This window comes from Vombatus ursinus, unplaced genomic scaffold (assembly GCF_900497805.2).
Source record: "Vombatus ursinus unplaced genomic scaffold, bare-nosed wombat genome assembly UNPS02000582.1, whole genome shotgun sequence".
Lineage (NCBI taxonomy): Eukaryota > Metazoa > Chordata > Mammalia > Diprotodontia > Vombatidae > Vombatus > Vombatus ursinus.
Window position 1 is genome coordinate 16,182,555 of NW_020940360.1, and position 16,509 is coordinate 16,199,063.

Genomic DNA, 16,509 nt, shown 5'->3' on the forward strand with positions numbered 1-16,509 from the left:
GTTAAAGAAAGAAACAATCATTTTATTAAAGATAATGACAACCATAAGACAACATCAAAATATTTTTGATACAATAAAAGCAGTCTTTAAAGAAAATTGAAATTTCTAATCACTTTCATGAATAAAAAGAAAAATAATATACCATGAAACTTTATTTAAAATCTAGAAAATCAACTAATTAAAAACCCCAACGAAACACCAAAGTAAAAATTTTGTAAGTTGAAGAGAACAAAATAAAACAAAAAGAAATAAATAATTAATAAATACTGAATTAATAAATGAATTAATAAATAAAACTAGGAAATGCTTTTTTAAAGATAAATCATTGGATTTTTTAGAAAAAGAAAACAAAATTGACTGCATCAAAAATGAAAAATGTAACTTCATGTCAACTGAAGAAATAAAAAAAATTAGAAACTTTTACTCGATCATAAGTTTACGAAGCTAACATTTTAACTTAAATGGACGATTATGAAAAATATGAAATTCCTAGATTAACAGATCAAAAAAATAGAGTACCTAAATAACCCAATTTCAGAAAAAGAAAATGAAAATGAATAAGCTTTAAAATATTTTCCAGTGTGGTGAAGGAATGTAGATGGGTGGGAATCTGGGGCCAGATGGATTTACAAGCAAATTCTGTCAAATATTTAAAGAACAATTAATTACAATATTACATAATATCTAGAATTATCTGAAATTATCTTTCTTTAATCTGTTATGGTACAATAATATCCAATAACAGTAATATACTATAGTTTTTTTTAGCCACTCCTCAAAAACCTTAAAATAATCTCAGACACTCCCTTTTATTGAAGTCTTCATTCTTTCATCACTTCCCACTTTTTATTTCCCCATTCAAGATCAGATTTTTTTTTAACGGATAATCACTCCCTGATACTATTTTTTGTCTTGACTCCCATTCCCCTCTCCTATATGCCTAATTATTTCTGGAATGAATTTGCTGTCTTGCTCCACCAAACCATGTTGGTATATTTTACTTACCATTTTCTATTTCATTTGAATTAAATTCAACTAATAATTTTCCCCAAAAATCTGTTTTTCAGAGTTTTTATCATTTTCTTCTCACTAATCTCATTAGAAATAGCAAGTTCTACTTCCTTCTTCCTCCTTTCTACATTAGTGTACTTTTTTTACGTTCACTCTCTTTCTGTAATCAGAACTCTCAGAACACAACCAACCTACAGCCAATAATAAAAAACAATATTATTATTACTATTAATTCTCTCCTTTAAAGACATTAAAATTCTGAAAGGACTTTCTTTCTTCCTCTTGACCTCATGATGTCCCTGGATTCCTTAAAATTCCAGGTAAAATTCTAATTTGTATAAAAAGAGCCTTTTGTAGTACCCTTCAAGGTTCAAGGCTAACCTCTGAGATTATCTCTAATTAACCCTGTATGCAGCTTGTTTATACATATCTGATTCCATATAATCTCCCCCATTCAATTTTGAGTTTCTTAAAGTCAATGACTGGTTTTTTTTTTCTTTTCTTTTGTTTTGTTTTCCCATTCTTTGACTCCCCAGGCTTATCACAGCACCTGTCATAGAGTAAATGCTTAATAAATACTTGTTAACTTATTTTTTCTTTCCCAATTACAATGTTATTAGTACATCATTATACAACCCCAGTCCAATCACTTAAATCAATTTAATAAATAAATGTTTCTTTTAACTCATGTGTTTGCATTTAGAAGTTCCTACTTAGCTCTCTTTATAAAATTGCTATATTACATTATATGTCCATTTTCACCTTGTAGAGTTATATTTAGCTTTGGAGAATTAGTTATTTTTTCTTGTTTGTAATTCTGTCTCCCGCTTGCCTTTTAGAATATTGACTTTAAGATGGAAATTAACATATCCTGCATGATCTTATTTGTGGTTTCTTGGTACTTGAACTGCTTTGTGTTTTTTTTTTTGTTTTTGTTTGTTTGTTTGTTTTTCCTAAATGCTTGCACAATTTGTCTTTGAATTTACAACTCTGGATTTGGGCTATATGATCCTGGGACTTAATCTCCTTTTAAGGGTAATCAATGGATTCTGTTATTACTTTGTGAAGGTTTAGTTAACTTTTATTTATGATTTTTTGAAATGTAGTGTCCAGTTTATTTTTTTATGGTTTTTAGGAAATTCAGTGATTTTTAAGTCATCTTTTTTTAAAATATGAGATAAATACAATTTTTTCTTTTCATTCAATATTTTGATATTGTCATGATAGTTATTTTAATTTTTAAAATTGGTTATTTCTAACATTCTTTTCTTTTTAAATTTTGAGTTTCAAGCTCTTTCCCTTCCTCCCATTCCTTGCCTCATTCACTGAGAAGGCAAAGCAATACAATATCAATTATATATGTGAATTATGCAAAACATATTAGCCGTATTGAAAAAAAATTAAAAAGAATGAAAGTGAGAAATTATGCTTCACTCTGCACTCAGAATTTATCAGTTTTCTACCTGGAGATGGAAAACATTTTTTTCCTCATGAATCCTTTGGAATTGTCTTGGAACATTTTACTGATGAAAATAGCCAAGTCTTTCAGAGCTGATCATCATTATAATGTTGCTCTTACTGTGCATAATGACCTCCCAAATCTTCTCACTGTTGTAATATTTCTTGATGCCTAATGAAATAATTGGTTTCTTTTGGTGTATCCTACTTTTCAGGATGTTCATTATTTAGGTAAAATTTACAATGTTATTTTGTTTCCTTTTTTTCTACATATTTTTTCCCAAAGTTTTTTTTCCAAATTTAATTGTTAATATTTTCTTTCCTTTCTTCTATATGTTTATATAATCCTTATGAAGAATATATCTTCCCCTTTTAATCTTTGTTTGCATTGTTATGGAGTCACTATCATTTTAGGGAGAGGTCTTTAGATCTTTTTTTTTTTTGAATACTGATGAGTTTCTTCTTTGGTTTAATCATTATTACAGACACCTTCCACCAACCCATCCAAATTAGGGCTTTGTGCTTAAGTCAGATGCCATTCTTTGTTGTATTTTTGGGTCACCTGGGTTACGGCATTTGCCTCTACCTCTGGGGGTTACCCTCCTGGGATCTTTGAAGTTCAGTGGGTCAGGTCTTTAGGGTCTCCTATGAACTCTCAGCACAGAGTGCTAAGGATCTCAGAGCTCCTAGCCATCTGGCTATCCTGGTTTGAGTACTGCTATCACACTTTGGTCAGCATTTTAGTGGTTTCCACTCTACACTCATTCACCCTGAATCTTTCTGCTCCCCCTGGCGCTTTCTCAAGGGAGGCCTTCGCTCTGCTGTCTCCAAACATGAGCACTCATCAATACACTTGGGTCTGCACTTGCTGTAAGACTGCTGGCTTATTTGCCTCTTCTGGTGCCGACATCAGCTTTTGTTTACGGACCTCTTTTGAATTGTTTAAGCTCCTAGCTATTTTGTTTTTAATTTCTGGGCTAGAAGATATCACTTAATGTAGTTTGCCAATGGATTTCATCATCATTTTTGGTGTTTCGATTTTTTTTTCTGGAGTGAGTAATTAGGAGAAGGGCAGTTTGCTTCCAATCAGGTGGCCTGTGTTGTCCAGAAGGCTCTCTTTTTAACATTTTTAAACTAATGAGGTCACAGCCTATTTCAGGCCATTACCAATATTCCTTCACCATAAGCAGGAAAGAATAGAAACATAAGAGACAGAAACAACAAGGGCTGGTGATCATGGATTCATGTTAGCAGAGTAGACAATAGTCTGCTGATGCTCTCCCCCTTCAATAACTATGGTAGTTATTGATAGCTCACTTGCAGTAGATAAGTAAGAAAGAAAATAAGGCTAAATCATCGGGGTCTTTTATATATAAATTCATTTCTGGCTTAGGAGACAATCAAAAAACTTTTCCTTACTACATGGTGAGTGGACTGGAAAGAGTATTTGCACAGATTCCACAGGCCATATTAGAGACTGCAACAGGCCAAACATGTTAATGCATGCTTAAAAGGGCTAGATTCACATTGGTTAATGCTCCATCAATTCTTTTTTTTTTTAAATTAAATTACCTGATTTACTTCATCTTAGTTTTCCCTAAAGAAATAATAAATGAAAATTGTTATTTTAAATAAAATGTTAAAAGTCAAAGATTTTTAAATGAAATTTCAGAAAAATTTAGACAATTTTGTTAAGAATTACAGATATGTTAATATATAGAAAATGTCTTGAGATATATACTGAACTGAATTTAAAGTTTTTGATTATATCCAAATCTTCCTTCTTATCTTGCACATCTATACAATATTAATTGACTATATATACACAAATGGCAGAACATTATTTTCCCCTAGAGTCAGAAAATTTGTCCCCATCACTTTATAGGTGAGGCTTAGAGTTCATTCATAACTTTAAATAATTCATATAGTGAAACTTCCCTGAAATTTTCTTGTTTGGGATTTCTTTTTGCTTATTTGTTTTCCCTATAGTACTCTCTATAGAATATATATGTATTTGTTATTTTTAAAAAAATCTTCCTTTTTAATTGTGTCCCTTGTAATTTCTGTATTTGCCTAAACATCTTTTCCCATAGAATCAAATGGATTACTATATTTTCACCACTCAATTATCTTTATTGTACCAACATATGTATCTAATGAAAACATTTAAACTACTTTTTTTGCACAATCTAATCATCATATTCTATATTACATTTTTCATCACATTTTTATATAATGGGGGTGACAATACTCAAGGGAATACACATACTAATGCCATTTGAAAAAATGGTTGATTATTTGTCCTGCTAATGACCCCCGACCTTGACCCAATAGATCAGTTTCCTGATTGATCCACAAAGATATCTCCCAAGGGCATGAAAATAAATATTCATACATGTGTGGGATAATAAACAGCACTGGAAGCATACTGTAGCATTTTTGTGTTATGCCTGTGAATATCACTTGATATGGAGTGAGTCTGAGACTCAAACCTATTTCGTATTATCAAATGAAGTATGTTCAGATGTTGATAATTATGCCACCATAATTTGTATTTATATACAACTTGATCTAGTGACCTCGGTGTTGACATTTTTATAACCCAATGAATTACCAACTATAGATTCATCAAGTCTTTTAATCCATCTCTTAAATATTCACTAGTAGAATCCCATATAATAATATCAAGCTATTGTAACTATTGCCTTCAGTAGGTATGCTACACAGCAGGGATGGGAACTTCATAATTTATGTAAGCTAAACTTGATAGCTCGCCAGTGAAGTGAATAGAGATAAACTGTTTTTTTTTTTCTTTTTTGAACTGAGTGAGAAAATATTGGTGGTTTATCCTTCCTCCCACCCCCAGAATTGATATGGGTGAATGTCAGTTTGGTAAATTTCTCCACAGGTGACAACTGGCAGCTTCTTTGTAATTTATATTGTTGGAGAGTTTCCTAGGGACATTGATAGGTCTGTGCCAGGTCTTCTTGATTCTAAAGCCAGCCTTCTACCCACTATCCTGTTACTTGTCACCTTCTTCTGTGTGAAATTGAATTTTAATGTAAAATTAATGCATCTAAATAGAAGTGTAATTAGCAAATATTTCCATTGCTATTGGAAACACATGACACTATGCTTCCCTCTGACTGCATTCACAATCCCTTTGACTAGGTAGAGGAAAGCTTCCCTTGTATTATGTAATATGTCTTATGTAGTCCCCTGATGGAATGAAAGCACCATGAAAAGAGGGACCAACTCATTGTTGTGTTTGTATTCCCAGAAACCAAAACAGTTTCTATGATGTAGCTACTTTGATTGAAATACAGGCACACATGCTCTTTCTATCTTTCAGGAGGAGGAGGAGGAGGAGGAGGAGAAGGTTAATAGTAAGCAACAAATATATTGATAGAGTCTGGCTTGCCAGGTTATTGCTTGTGAATATGTCCCAGTTTTCATCCTGAACCAGTTCTTTAGGAACAGGGTTCTGAATATTTACAATATATTTTGCAAGCACACTTTATGCAACTTATCATTACAGGATGGTGGTTGAATGGTTATGAATAGGCATAAAGGGAAGATTTGTAATACATCTCTAAAGTCATGTTGAGGCCCCTAATTCAAGAGGGATGGTGGAAAGAACTACTCTATAATAAAAATTACTTTCTAAAGAAAGAGCTGACAAAGCCCAAGATACAGGTAGGAATGGCAGATACCCTGTAAGCCAGTGGCTCTGTTTAGGAAACTCCACAAGGACTTGAGCAAATAAATCAGGCAAATAAAGGGAACACAAATCCTACATAGTTTAAGTTCACATGAACACTTCAAAATACAATTTCCAAGAATAGCTCATTCAGCTGGATCACATTGTGACACTTCTCATTAACCTCACTTTATATGCTACATAATAATGCAGTTACGAATTTCAGATTTCAGGAAGTACTATATGGCTTGTGCCTGAATGGTGAAGAACATAGAATTTAATGTAGACAAATAGAAGTTCAACCCTAAAGATGCCTTTTTGCAGTAAGCAAGCTGACCAAAGAAGTGGCAAAGCAGCCCTATAATCACCCCTGGCAGTTCTTGGCAGCCCATGAAAAGTAAATATCCCAAGGCTCTCATTAATACTGGAAGAGGGTCACTAAATACAGTTTTGCTTTGGGTGCCCAGAATGTATGAATAAAAATTGACTACATGAAACATGAGTCATCTGGCTTGGTTGGCTGTTGAGTAAATGTATATGGAGTGACAGCCATTGTAGAACAAAATGGGTCATCTGTGCTTAGAGCCATATTATACAGGGCATTAAGAGGTTAGAAGAATCTAGCAACCCTCCTGATAAATGACAAAATAGTTTATTTCTTTATTAAACTATAGATAACTCTATTATTATAAATTACTATTATAAATATCCACCTAAAATATAGTTTTCAATTATTAGAATCATCAAAAACATTTTATAATTAAAATATACGCATTTGGGGCTTTCTTCTTAAAATTACAAACATTATCAACATGCTCTTAGATTCATCGTTGTCTCTGTGACTGGTTTATATGCATGTGCATATGTATATATGTATGTTTTGTTTGTGCTTTTTAACCTGTGATTTCAATGGTATAGGGAACTCCCAGTGAAGAAAATTCCCCTAATGAGGGAAAGAGCGTAGGATTTGCATTCATTCTGGATTCAATGCTTACTTCTGTTACTTACTCCTCTTTGATTTTAGGCAGGTCAGTTATCCCCTCTGGATGTCAATGTCTTCACATATAAAAAGGGGATATTGGAATACATGGGCTCTGAGTTCCCTTCTGGTTTTAGCTCTAAGATTGTCTGACTGGCATGTTCCTTTCAACTTAGAGTCTTAGAAATTAACCTACCTGTGTGTATATGTTCATTATACAGTATTCTTGGGTAAACAATATGGGAAGAATTATTGGTCAAACACCCTTTACTTCAGTCATAGACTCACTCAGAGAGGAACATATTTTAGAATAGTCTTCTATGCTTATATAATTTTGCTATTTCTTTGAGATGAGAGACTATAGGACCTTAGATATTTTAGAGCTTCATTCTATTCATAATTCCATTTAAGAAAGCATGCAACAATTTGAGTGAAAGTGATGAACTTAATATTAATGATACTCTAATAAATATCAGCTTTTTCTATTTCCTACTCTCTGTGAACACATATCAAGTGCAAACAATAAGAAATGGTGTTTGTTCAAAACTCAGAGAAAGGAACCATTTTAGTTGTTTTTCTACTCCACTAGATGTGTGCATATTATACTCAAGGTCACTCAGAGTGAAGCAATACATCTTGTTCCCAATATATAGCTCCAGACCATTCTAGATGTTCAGGGCACTGTATTAACTTTTTCAAGCCAATGTCTGGCTTGTAAAATTCTTACTTAGTTCATCCTCTGTTTTCAACTTTTAAAACTTAACATCTATTCTGATGTGTATATATATATATATATATATATATATATATATACATACACACACACACACACACACACACACACACACACACACACCTAACCACCTGACAAATATGACTTAACTCTAGATGTCAATGGCTCATCCATAATAGACTTTCTATCACATCTTTTTTTTTTTGCCTTTTTGAAGAGTTTTCCCTCATGACTAGAATGTTTTCTTTTGTCACCCGTATCTATCACAGTAATTCTTAAGGTAGGGTCCAAAGATCCCCAAAAATGTAGAAAAATTTCTGGAGGTCTGTGAACTTGGATGGGAAAAATTACATCTTTATTTCAATATAATTGGTTTCTTTAATATTTTACTTAATGAATTTAGTGCATATTTAACAAAAAAAAAACATCTATTTAGTGCATTTAGTGCATCTCAATATTCTGAGATGGGACTCACAGGCTTCAGCAGATTTCCAAAGTGTTCCATGACAAACATACATAAAAGTTAAGAACTTCTTTATGAGGTTGATTCAAGATTCACTATTTCTGTTCCTGATTTCTCACTGAGCTCCAGACACATCTATAACTACTTTCAGGATATCTCATCTAGATATCAAACCAATACCTCAGACTCAACAATTCTAAAATTATGTTAATTATCATTCCCTCCAAACTTGCTCTCCTTCTTTTGACTTTACTATTTGCACTTACAAATATTTACCCAGTCTTCAGAGTTTAGAATCCCAACAAAATGCTTCACTCTTCTTTTTCCCTCACCACACACATTTAACTAATTAATAAGTCCTATGGACACTAACATTTCACAGTCACTCCCATAGAGGATTGACTGATGCCACTTTTTTCATTACTGGGTACTAAGACTACTGGAATGATTCCCTCTAACTCCTACCTGCAGTCTATTTTTTTTGCCACTACTAAAATAATAACAGTTATGCTCAGAGCTGTCATATGCCTTGGTCTGGTATGCAATGCAGTCCACAACCTAACACCACCCAATCTTTCTAGCTTTCCCTCCTATTGCTTCCCTCCTTACAATCTACATTTCCTGACCTGAATAAGTCTCTGTTCTCTGTTATGTGCTCAATTTTACACATATTTGTTTTTTTAATTGAAAAATATTTTACAATTCTGAAGTACTTATATAATATTTATTATAGCTATGTTGGTGTTTTTCCTCTAGCAGACTGGAAGTTCTGTGAGTGCAAAAATTGTGTTTTCTCTCAATTTTTTTGTCTCCTCCAGTACCTACAACAATACTATGTGCATATTGCTGTTTTCTATTCATTAATTTGCTTATTCATTCAATGAATACTTACTAGACAATTATGTGCAATGGACTATGCTAAGCTTTGGAGGGCATTGGGGATATCATAGAATGTACATGAAATAAATATGGCACTCTCTTTGTCTTACGCCTAGAATGCTTTTCTTCCCCTTTTCTCTCCTCACCTATTTAATATTCTTATCCTTTAAAGTTCAACTCAGAAGACATCTATGAAGCCTCTACTAATCACCCCACTCTCATTCCAGCAAATGTCATAGTTTTCTCCCTAGGATATCAAATCAAAGCATTTAAGTTCAATAACTCTAATATACTCACCATATATTATTTGTAACAACAGCTATTTATATTGATGATCTATCTTTCTAGTTGCTTGAAGCTCATTGAGAGCTTAAAACAAAAAAAAATACCCTGTTTAAATGTTATGTCTATCTATGGACTTAATGTAGTATTCTTTGAACTTTTGATGTTAAACACATTTGCTGTTTTATATTCAATAATGTATTTATTCATTCAATAAATATTTATTAGGGTTCTACTATGAGCAATGAACTGTACTAAGCTCTAGGAGGCTTTGAGGAATCAAGGGATTGAATATAAGGGCTGGAAAGTTTGTCTAGAGAAGTAGTCCTTTGCCAACTTTAAAATGAATTTGCTTTACATATACTCCTTTTAGCTTCCAAGGAAATGACTGGATAGCAACTGAGGTTGGTATCGGGACCTTTTCTCTTACTGCTCATACTTATAAACCTGAAAGCAACCTCAGAAATGACCTAATTCAACCGATTTATTTTACAAATGAAATTGAAATCCAGAAAAGTTAAAAGGCAAAGTCAGAATTTGAAACAAGGTCTACTGAAAACAAATCCCATTCTCATTTGATTGACCAACTGAACTCCTGTAGTGAGCTTCCCCAACCCCAAACACTGAAACAGGAATTTATTTCAAATAAACAGTTATTTAAGTGACTGTCATTTTCAGAGCATTGTGCTAAGTTTTAAGGGAAATACAAGGAAAATATGACATCATTTTTATCCTTGGATAACTCACAGGCCAATAGAAGAGTTTCATCCTGTAGAGCATTGCCAAGCATGTTAAAGCACTTACCAAATGCTTTTTGACTAAAGTCAAATCTTCACGATAAAAGTTTTCATTGTTTATCAGGGTTGGTAGTGTTTTTAAGTAGCCAGATTTTTTAGCCCATTTTTCAAAGCCCAGGATGACAACTTTTGTGTATCAACCAAGGCTTGAATATAAGTTAATGGGATAAGGTCACTCATTTTCAATAAATTCATTTTGCAGGCAGCTTTGCAGGTACAAAGCTCTTTCGATATATGAGATTTACTCATATTATTCTTCCTATAACACCTTGAAGGAGTGATGTCTTTGTGGTAACTGCCACCATGGGAAGTTAACTAGATCCTTACAGAACTCCTAGCTGCTGTAAATCATTCTCAATTTGAAGCAAAGTCATTATGAGTTGAAAAAATGACCATATCTGGCACACTTTCTCCCCTCTGGAGATTATATTATTACCACTATAGTCATAGACCCCAGTTATTATCTGACCATGACAATGAGGGAAGGACATTGCTTCCTGTTTAACTTGTAAATCATATATGAAAAGCTTATCATTGTTTAAATCTAATTTTCTTAGGTTTAATATGATAATATTGGCATCAGTGTCATGTTAATATTACATGAAAGAAGTTAAATTTTTAGCTGGAGGCTATTAGGCAAAAAAAAGAGTCAATTTTCACATTTGAGTGTATAGTATCTTATTTTAAATGAGAACAGAAACTTAGATTTGAAATGAAATGACATTGACATGCACATACTCCTATCAACTTGGGGTTATATCTGCACTCCCATACTCTTTTACAATTTGCAAAGGGGCTGTTATTGCAAATGTTATTTTTTCCAATAAAGAGACAGCTCATTAGATCTCATTACTAGTCAGCAGCTGTCGCAGAATATAGATTTCCAACTTGGAGCAATACATCTTTTCACAAATGCTCTCACTGAAAATGTGGAAAAGATCTACTTCATTGTTAACCCCCAGCGATATCATACATGGTTGCACTAACACCTTTGGCTCTTCTGTGGAGCATTTCATACTTTAGTAACTTTAAGTTGAATTATTTGAGATTCTGCCTTTTGGTGTTATGTCTGTTCCTTGGATATTTGAAGGGATGTGAAAACTAAATCATTTCTATCCCCACAGGCATCATGCTCTTCTGGAGAGAGGGAAAATATATCAACAGATATTTATTAAGAGGGTAATCTATGCACAAGTAGTACTAGGTAGTACTTGGAGGTAGGAAGGGGTTTGAACAAAGAATGATACAGACTACCCTCTGGAAATTCCTAATCTAAGAAATGGGAAAAGTTAAATAATGTAAGAAAGAATGAATAGTTCAATGTAATAAAAAGAGTGGAGCATCTAGGTGGCACAGCGGATAGAGCACTGGTCCTGAAGTCAGGAGGACCTGAGTTCAAATCTGGCCTCAGACTAGCTGTGTGACCATGGGCAAGTCACTTAACCCCAATTGCCTATATATATATATATATATATATATATATATATATATATATATATATTTAAAAAAGAAGTGCCACAAGTTCATGCCGGATGAGTAGTGAAGAGAACAAATGCTATATGAGCACAGAGATGGGGGAAATCACTGTGTTGAGTGATCTGAAAAGACTTCTACCTCTGATTACCTGGTGGAAAAATAAGTGATTTTTGAATCAGAGTGCCTCCTAAATTTTAAGTTGTTTTATTCCTCCTCTTCCATTAAATAGAGAGATTTGAGCTAGAGGAAGTGTAAGAAAATTTGAGTAAGAGGACTGAGTTAAAAGGAAGGATAAACTTTTGATGAGTAGATAAAGATGTGTATTCCAGGTAGGAAGAAGATGGAAGCATAAATTGAGAGCTGTAGGGGAAGTCAAAGATGATCTAGTCTTACCCTCTTACTTTACAGATATGTTGGAAATGTGGAAAGAAGAATGAAAGATGAGTTTTACTAGAACAGTGGGATTGGGCCCTGAATGGTAGGAGAAAAGTCTAGAAATGTATTCCATTTAGGTAGAGAGATAACAGATTTTGTGAGGTATTACATTTCATATCAAGTAGTTAAACTTTACTCTGTAGGCAGTGAAAAATCTCCCCTTCTCCTTTCCATTTTTCATGCTACGTTAAGTTACTCAGGTAATGCATAATGACAGCTACCACTCTTGCATAGGCCCTTATCACCCAACAACTGGATCATTGCTGACAGGTCTGTCTCGAATCTCTCCCCACTCCAATCCACCCTTTATTCAGTCACTAAAGTGATATTCCAAAAACACATGTCAAATCATATAACACACACTCACCACACTCAATAAATTCCAGTTGCTCCCTACTACCTCCAGGAGAAAATAAAAAAAAATTAATTCTGTTTGGCAATCAAAGCCCTTTAATAGCAGAGCCCCCTCATACCTTTACTCTTCTTATATCTTATTCCCTGATAACCTTTGATCCCATAATACTCGCCTCTTGGATGTTACATGAACAAGATGCTTCATTTTTCAGTTCTGGATGTTCTCTCTTGTTCTCCCCCATTCCTGAAATGTTTGACCTCCTCCTCTATGACTACTGACCTCCCTGGATTCCTTTAGGACCCAATTAAAATCCAATTTTTTTTCACTAGAAGCCTTCCCCAACCATTCTGCTGCCTTCCCTCTGTTGATTATTTCCTATCTATCCTGTATATAACTTATCTCTAACCTCTTTTCTCACCACCCTTTTCCAAGGGAGGCATTCATTCCTGCCAGGAAGGAAAGCAGAAGTTAGAATTAAGGCCACTTTGCTTTCATCAGAAAGTGGGAGTACTGGGTTAAAATTATATCTGTCTGCTTTCTTAAATAGTGTTCATCTAGGAGATGGGATTGGGTCCCATCTAACTTCTGATTAGCTTGTCATTTTGGGAGGGAAGGAAGATTCCAATCTCTTTATCTCAGGTTTGACCCCTTTCCTACCTAATGCAAGTTCAACAATGAGCACACATAGTGAATAGCAAAGAAGTCCATTTATTCAAATCATAGCAAAACAGAAATCAGAGACAGTATACATAGGAGAATTATATGTCAGAAAATACAGAGTTCTCCCATTGGAAAAGGACGTAACTCAGCTCAACCAAGAAAGAGGTTCTTGAATCATACCTGAGAGGAAACTCCACACAATCTCTAGAATAACAGGCTAGGAATAAAGACATGATAGAGACTGCAAGCTCCTCTCATGTCTTCATGAATTCTTTTCCTTTAACAATCTCAAGTGGGATTGGCTTTTTTCATCTTCTCTCTTGAAGGTGGAGGCCAGAAGCCAGAAGTACCTAATGACTCAATGCTAGAAGAAGACTTGAAGGTTGAAGGGCCCCCAAAGGGGCCTTGAAGAATCTCAAAGGAGTACTAGCAAAGACTGGACCTCTCTAGCCTCTCACCAATTTTGCTGAGCCTCTCACGCAGGGTAGGAAATTTACCTCTTACCAGTAAGGAGAGACTTATACCGAAGGGCTTTGGGATAGTAGTTATAGTTATAAATATAGACATTTATACAGACATACACAACTATGCACATATGTTCATATGTGTATATTAAAACCAAATAGACACAGATAGATACAAAAATATACATATACATATCCATTGCATATGATATACATGTACACATCTCTGTGTATATGTATACGTATACATAAACACATCTACACATCCCACATGTACTCACACAATTTCATTGGGTATATGTAATACATGTGTGCATACATATGTGCATATATGTATGCATACATACGTGCATATATGTATGCATACATACATGCATATATGTATGCATACATACACAGGAAACATGGATTATTTGTGCTCAAATCTCATTTCCCTGGTGGGTAATACAGATTTTTATACCCAACAGAGTGTGTATATAAAGTCTTCCCTCTTTTTTTTTAAGCCAAAGACAAGGTTTATTAGAACATCAGTCATATTGGTCAGACTCTTAAGAAGTGTGAACATTAGTGAGCTATTGGCTAGATTATAAGAATCTGAGCATTTTAATAGAAACAAGATGGACCTTACATATAGAAAGACTATGGGAGGGATCTAGGAGTGGTCAAGTAGTCTATGAGGTAATAGAACTCCAGGGATCTGGACCACCTGGCCAAGGGAGAATAGAGCCTAGATAGGATTCAGGGTGGGAAGTGGCCTGGGGCCCTAGGGAGGTAAAACAATGGGGGGGCAGGGCTAGGCTAGGCTAGATTAAGGGTAACAGAATTGGGAGATTGGGTATAGCCACAATGAAGGTCCAGTTGATGGGATTACAGCCTCAGGCTAACACCAGGTATTTGACCTTGTGGGAAAGTCCAGGATTTTTTCTCCTCAAACAAATGGGACCCAAATATTTTTGGGGTAAGGGGCAAAGGTCTTGGCTTCTGAAATTGCTTTCTGCTGGCAAGGGGCATAGAGCTGTCCCTGCCTTGAGGGGGTCCCAAAGAGGAGGTTGACTGGAACCAAGCACAAACTAATTCCAGGGAACGATAGGTGGAAATTGGCTGGTGCCTGCTGTTTCCTACCAACTGTAGGTGAATGGCCTATAGTCTGGAATACACAAATCTGACAGAAAAGACTGCAGGGCTCACATATGACAGGATAAAACATCATTAGCTCTGTTTACATTCAGATAATTCCATTTTCCAACTATGCAGTATCAAATCCACCTCATAGCCAGACTTAGGAATAGTCAGCTGGGTAACATTCCTTTTCAAAGGAATATAATGGGGAAACTGAGCCAGAAGGATCCCATCTTAGACTAAGACTAAAATTGTCCTCTCAGCTTTTCCCAATGCTGACTTCCCACCAGTATCACATTCTCTATGAGTAGCTTGTGGCATTTCTTTCAGATGGTAGATTATTGATTATCAATGGATTATTATGATCCATCAGACAACTCAAATAAAATCCCATGATTTTTTACCTCAAACAGCAAATTTCACTAATCACAGTTTAGGAAAAAGTTTTCCAGGATTTATATCTCAAATTTAAATTTGCCATAGAGTAAAAAGCCAATCATTAGAGATTATTTCTATATACTTGCAAATTCTCAGTAAGACAAAACCCAAGCAAGCTTTTTGGCAAGTTTACACATTAAAATAACAACCAACAATAGCCAAATTATTTTAGTGGTAACCAAATTATGAAAAATTACTTGACATAACTGATACAAAAAGTTCACCAATTTGAAACTTAAAACAAACCCTTTACCAATCAGGTGACTTCAGTTTTGCTAAATGCATTTCCAAATTATTTTACACAGAAAATCAACATCTCATTGTTAACAGTTAAAACTACAACTTTAAAAAGAGCTACTTACATAAGTTTGGAGGCTAGCTTCTTTACCTTGAGAAGGATGTGCTGAACCGGGGTGATGCTTCCAGGCAAAAGTTGCCCCAGGGCCCAAGGGCATTGCCAGTGGGGCCCATGCTGTAGCTGCTGCCCCTCCCATCTCCTTCCTTTCCCAGGTGGGGGAGGGCAAAACCAAAGGTGAGGGGGAAAGGGTGAAAGTCTCTTCTCCTATGAGAGGGTTTAACAGATACCTTTTTGACTCAAGGGAAGGGAGTGACCAGGTTGTACGGAAGTGTTTCAAAACTCCTTAATGACTGATCACAAAACTTCCAGAATCTGCTAAGATGTTTTTAGCTGTTCTAACTCTTCCCTGTAGCCTCCATGAAGGAGGATTCAGGGGTGTAGAGGGAAGGAGTAAGTAAGCCTCAGGGAATCAAAAAGCATCTGCAGTTTTCACAATTCACTATTGCTTAGAGAATTGAGAGAATTGGGCATACACTTCCAGATAGGGTGTCTGTCCTTGTTCTCTATGCTACAGAAGGTATATCCAGGTCCATGACCTCAAACCAAACCAGTGGACTGAGAACCAGAGAGTGTCAGGCCAAGTGCAAGACAGCCTCATAACTGTCTGCCCGAAAAGCACCTCCAAGCGGAGCAAGGAGGGGTGGAGGCTTATACACCTTCCAGTCTTGGCTAGAGAAGAACTTGGGGTTAGACAGTTTCCCCACACAGGCCATCAAAATGTTGAAGTTTAGGGGTTTAGGAGTGCTGGAACCCTGAGATCATGACAAACTGTTCCTGCCTGAAAGAATTCGACCCAAGCCTTCTTTCGCCCAAAGACAAGGTTTATTAAACATCTGCCATATTGGACAGATTCCATAAGGAATCTGAACACCTATGAGCTATTGGCTAGATTGTAAGAATCT